Raw genomic sequence first — 13,445 nt, 5'->3', positions numbered from 1 at the left:
GCTAGGGTCCTAAGGCATGAAAGCTAGCAAAGAGCAACGCAAAGGAGGCATGCAACACATGGCACAAATGCATGAACTAAGCATGGAAAAAGCTCAAGTAGGTCAAAACAAGGACCTAAACATGCTAAGATGAGAGCCCAAAGGCCTAGGCATGCAAGCTAAGGCATAACAAGGCCATAATGCATAACCCTTAAAGACATTCAAAGCATGAATGAAGTGGGAACAAAAGCATGCTATAAGCTGTGAAATGTCATGTTAGGTGATGCCAGATCATGTACACAACACAAACGAAGCATGCAATGGTGCTCAAAGCTTGAGGCAAGCAAGAGCATTTGTACTACAAGTATACAAAACATGAAACATGTGACCAAGGCGACCCAAAACAGTCCTAGTACATGTTCGAATGAGTCTAAAACATGCATGGAAGTAGGCCAAAATATGCTAGCATGAAGGGCATGAAGCATGGTGAATGCAAGGCAAATAAGGTGGATTACACTACACCTATTAAGACCAAGCATGGAATGACTTAAGCAACAAAAATCAGAGTTATATCATGGCAAAATAATCCCAAATAAACACTGAAATGAGAGCTCGCAAGCTATGGCATGAAGGCATACACAATGGTTCATGTTAAGACATAAAGGGGGAAACCCTCCAACGCATTGAATGAGTGATAAATGCAAGTGCATGGCCATGAAACATGGACTAAAATCACATAACAAGTGATGTCAAATCATTCAAATAAGCCAAGTAGAGCATGCTAGTGGACTTGGTGTACAAAGCTAACAAGCTAGATTGAACTATAGCTATACAAAGCAAGTCATGCATGACCAAGACAACAAAAATCAGAGCTAAAGCATGTTAAAACATAGACAAAAGCTTCATGAAGTTAAGCCAAAAGCATGCTAGAATGACATGTCACAACATGATGCATGTTAGGCTATTTCATGGGATTGCACTACAAGTGCAAGGAGCATGAAAAGGCTAACCAAACCAAACCTAAACAGTGGTATGACATGGTAAAACAAGCCCAAGAACATGCTGAAATGGACACAACATAGGCTAGAAATACATGCTACTTCATGAAGCATACAAAGCTAGTGTATGTGATTTACACTACAAGTGTATTAACCATGCATGAAGTGACCAAAGCAAGAAAAAAAAGTGGTATGCCACAGCAAAATAACCAAAAATACATGCTAAGAACAAGCTAACACAAGCTTAGTAAAGGTGCTCAAACATGAGGCATATTAAGGCATGTATTGAAGATGCAAGGAGAGGGGATGGCCCTCCCCTTCTTAGGACCTTAAAACACCATCCCCACCACTGAAATCCAGAGAGAAGGCCAATACAAGGTGGTCCCGAAGCTCACAAAAAAGGCTCAAAAACAAGGCCAAACAAGGCCTAAGGGGGGCTAAACAACCCCAAACACAAAAGTGATCTTGAGAAAACCTTTTAAGCATGCAAAAATAGAACTTTTATCAGTTATGATCTAAGCTTAAAACAGCATGCAAGATAGGCTAAAAGCTTAAGTAAGAAAGGGGGATTTAAAGGTCAAAAGCTCCCCCTTGAAGACCCTCTTTATAACTGCAACTCTAGCAGGTGTTTCAAGCTCAAGGCAACCCAAGAACACCAAAATCAGTCCCTAAGCACCTCAGTAGCAAAAGGATGGTGTTTGAGTGTGTGTTTGTGTGTTAAAGTAAGACAAATCTACACTTTTGAACACAAAAATGAAGATCAAGAGTGATATAGAGACAAAGCTCTATGTAACTCTCTTCCCTTAGATTTTCTAAACTTGGAGGAGGAATGAGGAGCCTCCCTCTTATAGAAGAGGAAAGCCAAAGCTTCTTCGAGAAGCTAAGCTTGAATGCCATCCCTCCATACACATGTATGGAGGATGGCTCAAATGCTCTCCACCTGTGCCAGCTGTCCTAAAATATCTCCAAAAAGGTACCAAAAAGCAAAGTGGTCGGCCTGCTAGTAAAAGTGGTCGGCCGACCACTTTAGGTGGTCAACCAAAGCAAAAACTAGTTAGCCATAGGTGGGAGAGGTCAACACACTAAATGCAAGGTGGTGGTGTGGTGGCGGACCAGAAAAGATGGTCCAAAGACCAAGAAAGCCAGTTATCTGACAAGAGAACTAGCTGGAAAAAGGAAAAGTGGTCGGGAAGAGAAATACTGGTCTCCCACCCTTGTACCACCTTCCAAACAAGGAAAGCAAGGTCTGTAGCAAAAACAAACCAAAGCGGATGCAAGACGAGAAATCGGGAGGCGAAACACGCGGCTAAAAGCCCCAAAAACTAGCCGACAAGTACCAAAAGTGGTATGCAACCACAAAAGTGGTCTCCCGAACCACTGTGTTCCTCTAAGCAGAGGCAACAAGGTGTGGTTCAAAAACCACACCAAACGAAGAATGTTAAGCGGTCCCGAGACAAGGCGCGCGGCCAAAGGCTCCAAAAATCGGAAACTAGTCTCCAAACAGGAAAAGTGGCCTACGACCATGAAAAGTAATCTACGATCACAGAGAGATGGTTTACAAGACCACTCTCTCCCTTCGGGAAGGGAAAACAAGACTTGGTCCGCAAACCGAGCCAAAGCACAAAGAGTTCAAGGCTCTCAGCCAAAACTCTGAAACCTCAGAACGAGCACAATATGCACCATCACCGAGCGCTCAATCGATGACGTCTGAGTCTTAAGGTCGGACAAAAATGGGGTGTCTACACATGGCTTGTTTTTTTTTTTCCTAAAAAAGTTGTGTGATACCATGAATTCTCTATTGCGAAAGTTTTGGTGGAAAGGGGACCCGGAGAGTAGAGGCATTCACTGGGCCTCATGGGGCAAGATGACTTTGCCTAAGCTATTAGGAGGTATGGGGTTTCGGGATTTTCAAGCCTTTAACAAAACCCTTCTTGCTTGCCAGGGATGGAGGTTGTTTAAATTTTCTTACTGCTTTTGTGCATGGTTCCTTAAAGGTATCTACTACCCCAATTCAGATTTTATGCATGCGATTAGAGATCAGAGAGCCCCGTGGGCATGGGTCAGTCTTTTGGATTGTCGTGAAGTGTTGAGACAAGGAGTAAGATAGCAAGTGAGTAATGGGAAGGATAAGTGGGTTCCATCTGTGAAAGGATTTCAAATCATTTCTTTGAAACCTCCTAGTTGTAATATTGTGATTGTGAAGGATGCTCTTCTTTCAACTGGAAATAGCTGGGATATCCCTGTCCTTAACTCAGTCCTCTCCCCCAGAAATTGAGGAAATCCATGTAATTCCCACTTCCATGTGCAATGGTGAAGACTCTCTTGTTTGGCATCACGCTCCTAATTGATAGTATACGATGCAGTCTGGGTATAAGGTTGCTGTGGGATCTCAATTTGGTTTAAATTCTAGTGGACCTTCCTCATTTTTCAGGTCCTAGGAAATTTTTGGAAGCTTATCTAGAATCTGCCCATTCCAACTAAGTTAAGGCATTTCTAGTGGCGAGTGTGTCACAATCTCTTGGCTACAGGGCAGAACTTGTTTAAACAGAGGTGTGCTTCGGATGAGGTGTGTCCTATCCTGTCCTGTATGTCGTATCAAACCTGAAACGGTTAAGCATATGTTGTTTGGGTGTCAAGCCATTTGGTTTGGTGGCATGGGTCTTCGTTTTGAGTATGGTAATTGTTGGTGAAAATACCAAAAAAATTATATTTTATTAATAAAAAATGAAAAGAAAATGAGATATAAATAGATCAAGCTGAGGCACGGATATCTCGTTTTCTTTAGAAGATCAAGCCCATTGCGGTAAGAAGAACCCAAATACCGATGCAGCAGTCACGAAACTATGACTTGCCCTCTCTATGATACAACAGCTTGACCACTTGTCGTATAGTTCAGGCCAACTTTGGACAAGACGGTGAACCCAAAGCTCTACAAAAAAAAAAAAAAAAAACACCCTTCTTTGGCTAGTAATCTCTCAAGTATAAAAAATAGTTGGTGTAGAAAAGAGTAAATGAGATGAACTATTTGTAGGCCACTAGGACCTTACAAATTACACCAAAAAAATAATGACCATTAAATTAGAGAAAATGGAGAATCTCCAAATATTAACGCACCACCATGTCCATGAACTTCCAATTAATCTTCATTCATGAACAAAACAAAATATCACTAAAAAACAATGAATCTTCATTCACCAAACAAAATAAGATTCATGAACAAAACCAAAAAGGTCACAAAAATAAATAAATAAATAAAAGATATTAAAATGGTCCAACAATCCCCCACTCATTTTAATATCCACAAGGACAAGAGAGATTACCAACCAAAGATAGACAGTATGCATCATGAATGTGTACTCTGCATTGAACCTTCATTAGTGAAACAACAACCTCTACTCCAGAGTCACTAGTGGTCTCAGACTTGAACTATGACTACTTAGGGGAAATAAAGTATTATTGCTCACACATAATGATCCAGGTGTTGACATAAGCTTTTAATAGCCAGCACATTACGGCCTTGTGCCTATCCCAGTTTTCATGAGCATATTTGAGAATAAGCCTTGTTCTCATAGAAAGCGGCCCTATTTCCATGCTCACATAGGTGAAATTTGTCAAAGATGTTCATGTAATTTACACACCCCACTCAACAAGAGCTACAAAATTTCATTAAGAGTATGAAAACTCAACCCTCCAACGTTACAAGACAAATGCACTTACATCATAGGGATGGACAACAAAATATTAAGGAGTGCATTTTTTACAACCACTATATGATTCGTTCTTCCCATTAAACCTAGTTACAGGATCTCTGGTCCCCAAGTTTGGTTTCCTCATACATGATTTATGATTTTATAGGTTTCAAACCCATCCCTCTCGATGTATTCCAGACCCTATCTCTCGCCAAGGCCTTGGTTAACGGATCAGTAAGATTATCACAATATTTTACATAATTCATAGTTATGATGCCATTACTCAAATAGGATCTCACATTACTGTGTTTCCTTCAAATGGGACTGGATTTACCATTATAAAAATGGTTGGTAACTCTACCAATAGCAGTAATGTTATCACAACGAATTAACACAAGAGGAATTGGTTTTTCCCAATAAGGGATTTCATGTAACAAATCTCTCAACCAATTCACTTCCTCACATGTTGAAGCTAACGCTATAAGCTCAGCTTCCATAGTAGAATTAGTAATTATAGTATGTTTTTTAGACTTCCACCACCCAAGGTAAAAATAACACACGAGGTAGAGAAACAATCACCTGACAAAGTGTTCCAATCGGCATCACTATATCCCTCAAGTACAGCAGGATACTTGTTATAAAACAAACCATAATTTTTGGTACCAGATAAATATCTCATAATTTTTCCCATGGCTAGCCAATGATCTCCACTTGGCTTGCTAGTAAACCTGCTAAGTACTCCAACAGCATATGCAATGTCAGGTCTACTACAGTTAGTTACATATCTCAAACTACCAATCATGCTAGCATATTCTTTTTGATTAATCACTTCTTTTTCATTTGTGACAACAGATAAATATATGCTTGCATCAAAAGGAGTAGCAACATGTTTACAGTCTAGAAAATTATATTTCTTTAAAATTTTCATAATATAATGCGATTGATCAAGAAAAATACCATCATTAGTCTTGGTAATTTTAATTCCCAAAATAAAATTAGCTTCACTAAGATCTTTCATATCAAAGTGACTATTAAGCATATTTTTAATCTCATTTATAATATGCAAATTAGAGCCAAAGATAAGTAAATCATCCACATATAGGCTAATAATCACATGTGCATTGTCACAAGTTTTATAATATATGCACTTATCACATTCATTAGTCTTATAGCCATTCTCAAGCATGCATGAATCAAATTTCTCATGCCACTGTTTAGGAGCTTGTTTTAAACCATAAGGGATTTAGTTAGCTTACACACCTTGCTTTCTTGGCCAGGCTCCACAAAGCCCTCGGGTTGGTCCATGTAAATCTCCTCATCTAGATCTCCATTTAAAAATGATGTTTTCGCATCCATTTGATGAATTTGTAAATCATGAATTGCAGCCACTGCTATCAACAATCTAATGGATATAACTCTAGTAACCGGAGAAAAAATATCAAAAAAATCAAGATCAACTTGTTGCCTAAAACCTTAAGCGACAAACCTCGCTTTATATTTATCTATAGTTCCATCTGGTTTAAATTTTTAACGAAGGACCCATTTATACCCAATAAGTTTACAACCTGGAGGTAAATCCACTAGCTTCCATGTTTTATTTGAAAGTAGTGAATCTATCTCATCATTTACAGCCACTCTCTAGAAAATAGCGTCAGGTGATGATAAAGCTTCTTGCACCATAAGAGGAATTTCTTCCACATTGTAAAGATAATAGTCAAGGCCAAAATCTTTTTCAACTCTAGTTCGTTTACTCTTTCTTGTTTGGATTTGAGAATTTTCTTGTTCTTGAAAAACTTGAGATGGAGTAGAAGAGCTAAGCATAGATAAAATATTTTCAAAAATTATTTGACCCCCACTATTTCTAGATTTGAAAAGAAATTTATTTTCATGAAAAAATAACATCACCTGATTCAAAAATAATATTATTTTGCATATCAAAAAATTTATAAGTTATACTATGCAATGCATACCCAAGAAAAGCACAAGTGGTAGCTTGTTCACCAAATTTAGGTCGTTTAGAATCTACAAGCCTCACAAAAACTAAATAACCCCAAACCCTCAAATAACCTAGATTTGGTTTATGCCCCCGCCACAACTCTTAAGGCACAATTTTAGTCTTTTTGTACGGCACTCTATTTATCACATAGCAAGCTGTCAAAATAATATCGCCCCAAAGATTTGAGAGAGCAAGTCAATTAACGTTCTATTTTTTCTTTCAGCTACGCTATTAGATAAAGGTGAATATGGTGAAGTAGTCTCATGAATAATTCCCAAAGATTGAACAAAAGAGTTAAATCCAAGAGATTCATACTCCCGGCATCTATCACTTCTAAGTCTCTTAATCTTTTTACCGAATTGATTTTCCACTTCAAGAAGGAATTCTTTAAATTTCTCAAAAGCATCACTTTTATTTTTTAATAAATATACGTTTGTGTATTTTGAAAAATCATCAATAAAAGTGATAAAATATCAGTTACCATCCCGAGTTAAAATTCTTTTAAACTCACAGAAATCAATATAAAATAATTATAGCAATTCGGTATTTTTCTCAACACTTCTATGAGGCCTCTTGGTAATTTTTGTTTTACTGCAAACTTCACATTTCTCCAAAAAATTTGTCACTATAGGAATTAATTTTTGGCATGCTCGCTTGTGTCATATTAACAGTAATATGACACAAGCGAGCATGCCAAAAATTAATAGAAGACAACATATAAACCGAATTGGTAAATAGTTTATTAATCTCAACATTCAGTTTGAACATCCCATCATAAGCATAACCCTTACCCACAAAAATACCCTTCTTGGTAATCACATATTGATCAGATTCCACAGTTCGCTTAAAACCAACCTTATTCAACAAATAACTTGACATCAAATTCTTCCCCATGGACGGTGTATAAAGCACATCTTTTAAAGTAAGTACACATCCAGAGGTGAACTTAAGGTCAACCTCACCATTCCCAAGTATCTTGGTTTGACTAAAGTCACCAAGCATAATTGTTTTCTCATCATCAAAGGGAGTATACACCTTGAACCAAGTTTTATCATAACAGACATGTCTATTAGCACCAAAATTTGCCCACCAACTGTCCACATAATTAACCATGCAAATGTCTGTAATCATTGCCACAAATGGCTTATCGATAACGTTAGCCTTTGGGGCAGGTGCACGTTTTCAGAATTTACAAGTTCGAGCAATATGTCCACTTTTGCCACAGACAAAGCATGTAAAATTTTGTATAGGTGATGGACCTTGGTTCTTATTTGAATTAATCCATTTATTGTGAGGTTTACCATAATTCTTCGTATTCTTTTTATAAGGCTTCAAATAAGTATTCTTGGAATTGTGACCTTTGGGTAAGTTATTATTTGCTGAAACAAAGTTTTCCTTTGTAGTAGAATTGTCATTACCCTCTTGTGTTATCAATGCATCTTGGCCTCTAGCCTCCTCTTCAACTTAAATGTGAGTGATTAACGCCTCTAACGAAGTCTCCTTTTGTTTGTGACGCATACTCTTTTGGAATTCTCTCCAAGATGGCGGTAGCTTGTCAACAAGTCTTGCAACTACTAAGTTGTCACCAATCTTGATACTTTCAGAACTTACTTCTGCAACTATCATTTGGAAATCTTGTGCTTGCTCCACAATAGATTTTTCATCCACCATTTGGAAATGAAAAAAGCGGCTAGCTGCATACTTTTTTGCTCTTGCCTCTTGAATATCACTTAGTCTGTAAAGCTTTCTAAATTTTCTTCGCGAAAGTGTAAGTGGTGTCATAGTAATCATAAAATTGATCAGCAAGGCAATTTAAGAGATAAAAACGGCATTTATACTCATCTATATTGTAGGAAGTCACTTTTGCTTCATGTGTGTAGACGTGCTTGAAAGTCCCGGCTTCGCGTGCGAAATCGGTGCGAAATCCGTTTTGTTCATTAGCATACTACAGTTCGGACTCAAATGTCACGGTTCTGAATCTAATCTCACAAAGTGCAATGTGAGACCGATAAATCATCAAAGAGTCCAAATCTGGTAAATCGTTTTGGGAAACTGATTTTAATAAAGAAGTGCCAAACAAGGACTACTTTCCCAGATACAGAGTCGCCACCTAAATATTTTGTTTTGGGGGGAAATTTAGGAAACCCTAACTCGTGCCTAAGGCCACGTGTCCGTCATCACCAAAGTTGCCTCGGCTTGGGAACTTAGGTACGAGAGGGAAAGTTCATGCAATGAGTACCCCCGCTCGCTCGATCAAAGATCGGCCTTTATTAACATGATATCTTTTTTTTTAAAAAACACATTTCTTATTTCAGTTATTAACTAGAATTACTATGTGATGCGCACAACACACAAGTATAGAGTAGATCGCCTAAGTTGGAACAAAACATTTCATGTTTGTTTGAAAATGGTTTGAAGGTGCTACTCGCAAGTAGGCTAAGACGTGGATTTTGCCACCCACAAGTGGGCTTAGAAAACATGATTTTGCCACTCTCAAGTGGGCTTAAAACTTGCATTTCAATGAATTGTTCCGATTCAAGTAATCCAGCCTTCACCCACAGGCATTCATGCAATTAATCACTTAAGCAAATAGCCTCATCGCAAGCATGCTGTCATGGCAATCAATAACATACATGTAGGGATGTCAAAGCATAAACACTTACAGTGTACTGTAGACGTCCCCGAACGCCCCGGGAGGAACGAGCTCCCGTTCTGTTCATTTGGGGTCACTACAGCTCAGGACTCTCAAATTTGTCACGGTTCTAAGTCTGAACCAAAGAGTCCAAATCTGGCAAATCGTTTTGAGAAAACAGATTTTTTGAAAGAAGTGCCAAACATGGACTGCTTTGCCAGATACAGAGTCGCTACCTAAATGTTTTTTAAATGGGAAATTTAGGAAACCCTGACTCGGTGCCAAAGGCCACGTGTCCGTCATCACCAAAGTTAACATGGCATATGAAATGCTACAGCTAACATGTATTCAATTCGGAATTGAAAGTACAATGCAGTTAGTATGATGCGCCGAGCCCGGTGCATGCAAAATAGATGAATGATGCAAACATGCTGTCATACTGTATGCTAATTTAAATATGCCCTAATCTAACCATCATAAGCGGATAAATAAAAGGGAAGAAAGACATGGGGTTGGAAGACATACAACACACACGCACACTTATTACAATTATGCCCTCGCATAGAGGGTCCGAATAAATATACAGTCCCGAATAAAAGAATATTACAGTCCAAATAATACAGTCCAAATAATATACAAATTCCTAATTAATAAATCAAATTAACTAAGAAAGCTGTAAAACTGGCGTGCAAGCCAGGGACTGCCTTGCTCCTGATGAATGATGCATGTCTGGGCTGCCTTGCGCGGAAATCCACTGGGATTCCCCAATTAGCCTCTGTTTACACCTTTTCTTGAAATGCGCGCCAAAACTACAAAAAGTTGCTGATTCTTCATTTTGCTGCAACAGAGAGCAGGAAAGGGGCATGGCAATGTATTTTCACAGATATATGCATGCCTCGATCCTCGTGCCACCAATCACGCATATCGATGCATGATGGCAGAGGAGTCGAAATGTGCAACTCAATATAGAATGAATGCACGTATAAACACAACAAGAACCTAACTCCATCATGGATGATGCGGAGTGTCGGTGACTAGGGAATTGAGACACGTTCCGTCACTCGGAGTACGAAACGCACCTCGTTTCCCGTGCCCGGGCTAACTCCTATTCCGAACACGATGCAATATGCATGATATGCATGAATGCAACTAAGATACAGCCTAGCATGCACAATGCTATGAAAATGAGATGTCTTGAAATACGTGCACACAGGCACGCAAGCCGAGGAAAATGACTGAATGCGAGCTAAGATACAACCTAGTATGCACTGCTGTAAAAATGAGATACCTCGAAATGCGTGCACACGGGCACGCAAATCGAGAAAATGACATACGCAATGCAAATGACATGGAAATGCGATATGGGCTTACACTAACATGAGAGAGCCTCAGCCACACTCACATAAGAGGCCGATGGATGAAAATAAAGTGCCTCGAAACGCGTGCACATGGGCACGCAAATCGAGGCAATGGCATATGCAATGCAATATGGCTAAAATGGCATATGGAATGCAACATGGACTTATCCTAACATGAGAGAGCCTCAGCTACACTCACATAAGAGGCCGATGGATGAAAATGAAGTGCCTCGAAACGCGTGCACACGGGCACGCAAATCGAGGCAATGGCATATGCAATGCAATAATGGGCTTACACCAACATAAGAGAGCCTCAGCCACACTCACATAGGAGGCCATCAGATGAAAACAAGATAACTCGAAATGCGTGCACGCGTGCACGCAAACCGAGGACCGACCCTCAGGCGCCGAAATGCCACTCTAATGAGACATGGCAAAGACATGGAAAATGATATGCAAACATGCAATTTTCCGTAGCAAAATGAGGGGTAAAACAGCCCCAAAACGAGGCGAAAGTACACCCGATGCATGGAATAGTCCCGAAACATGGATTTTGGCACCCGAAATGGTCTATAGCTATACCAAACATGCACAATATGGACATGAAATGAATAGACAGTAGCAAGGAAGAGCCAAAATAAGAATTTTTCCAGTTCAAAGCATGGCCAAACAGCAAACATAAATAGGGCAAAACTAGTATGCAAAAATGGCCCTAAATATGAGGTTATGAAGCAACTCACAGCTGCTGACCCCAAATAGGTTAGGGCCCTTCAACAACATTGAAGAGGTGCACAAAATAAGCCACTTTACAGAACTGTAAAAACCCCAAAAACAAACATAGGTATGGCTAAGCTCTTATGCAAGAATTGGACCAAAAAATGGACAAAGAAGCAAGTGGTAGATGCAAAGCCCAAACAGAAAAATAGTCTTCTATGACACTGAAGAGGGGCCAAAAATATGCACATTTACAGTTTATGGAAACCCCAAAATCAGTATACAAACATGCTAGAAATGCAATGCAAAATGAGGCTCAAAAGTGGCTATAACATGAGGTATACAAAGCATTCACCAAACAAGCAAAGACCCTTAACAAAACATGTTAATAAGGTCAAAATAAGGCCACTTTCAGTTCTGATCATGGTCCAAAAATAGAAAAATTATAGGCTAGTGAAGCATGCAAGAATATTGACATACAAAGAGATATTGAAACAAGTGTGAGATAGGGTTCTCAAAGAGGGTTGAGCCCTTCAACAAACATGTAGAAAAGCTCAAAATAGGCCTAGTTTAAGTTAGGGTCGGAGCCTAAAACCGTAAGCAAGATGGCTAGAGGAATGGTGCAAAAATGAGCTAGAAAAGAGGGAAAGTGGACTTACCCTTGAAGGCCAATGCTTTTGTTGCTTCTTTGACCAACTTTGATGACTCTAAGCTGCTGGAATTCCTCCCCTTGCTGCTGGAATGGAGTGGTGGTGGTAGAGCTTGATGATGATGAAGAAATGGAGCCAAAATTTAGGAGTTTTCAAGGAAAATGAGAGAGATGGATGGAGATATGCATGTATATGCTTGAAGCAATTTTCTAACCCTTAAAACCAATGTTGGCAGCTGGTTATATGGACCAAGGAGAGGGGGAGCATGGAGGGAAAGGGTAGGGGAAAAGGACCAAGTCCTTTCCCCAAAGGCTGTCCCCCGGATTTAGATCTTTTTGGGGGACAAAAGCTATACAGCTGTAAAGTGCATACAGTAAGGAACAAGGCCGGCCAACTTTCAGAGCTGCAGGTGGCCGGCCGGCCACCTTCCCTAGCCGGCCGGCCACCTCCCCTAGCCGGCCGGCCAAGGGTCAAAAGGGCCAAGTTGATTTTCTGGCCGGCCACCACAAAAAGGTGTCCTCCCAGGTCCCCTCATCACAACCCTGTGGTTCAAAATTGGCAACTCTAAAACAGGAGAGAGAACAAGCCATTTTTAGGAGGGGTTCAAAAGGTTCAACCAAAATTAGTGGCCGGCCATATGATATTAGTATCCTCCCATGTGTGTACAACACAAATATGTGGTTTGGGGTTGAAGAAAGTGGCCCCAAGGTGTTCAACATTGGCTCGAAAGTGAGAAAAAACGGGCGCTGGGGGGGCGAAAATGGAATATAACTGGTTGCTAAGGTAATTGCTGGCCTCCCACCCTCCAGTGACCTTCCTGGTGATAAAGCAGAGGTACCTGCCAAAAATGAACGAAAACCGATGCAAAACGAATGCTCGGGGGCCAAAACACGCAGTTCGGGGTCCCGAAAATGGGCTGTTAAGCACCGAAAGTGGCGTTCGGCCACGAAGTGGGTCTCTTAGACCCCAGTGTCCCTCAAAAGGGAGTAAATAAGATGTATGCCAAAAATTAGAGCAAACGGAGATGGTTAAGCGGTCCCGAACCGAGGCACACGGCCTGACGGCTCCGAAAACCGGGAACCGGGCTTTGAAATGGGCAAAATGGCCTACAGTCACAAAATGTAGCCCACGGCCACTGAGAGATGGTCTATAGGATCTCTCCCTCCCCTCAAGAAAAGAAACAGAGAAAACCGAGTCTGGTTCGCAAACCGAGGCAAGGCACAGAAAAGGGTTCGGAAATCCGGAGGCAGGGCTCACGGCCGCGACTGTGAGACTTCTGAACGAGCACGATATGTAGCATCACCAAGCACTCAATTGGTGACGCCTGAGTCTTAAGGTCGGTCAAAAATGGGGTGTCTACAGCTGCCCCTCTTTGACAGAACTCGGAAGTCACAAGTGACGGGAGTGAATGTCAAAGCCCAGAGACGAC

Source organism: Camellia sinensis, chromosome 9, assembly GCF_055761805.1.
Source record: "Camellia sinensis isolate YWXY chromosome 9, ASM5576180v1, whole genome shotgun sequence".
NCBI classification, from domain to species: domain Eukaryota; kingdom Viridiplantae; phylum Streptophyta; class Magnoliopsida; order Ericales; family Theaceae; genus Camellia; species Camellia sinensis.
This window is presented reverse-complemented; position numbering follows the sequence as displayed.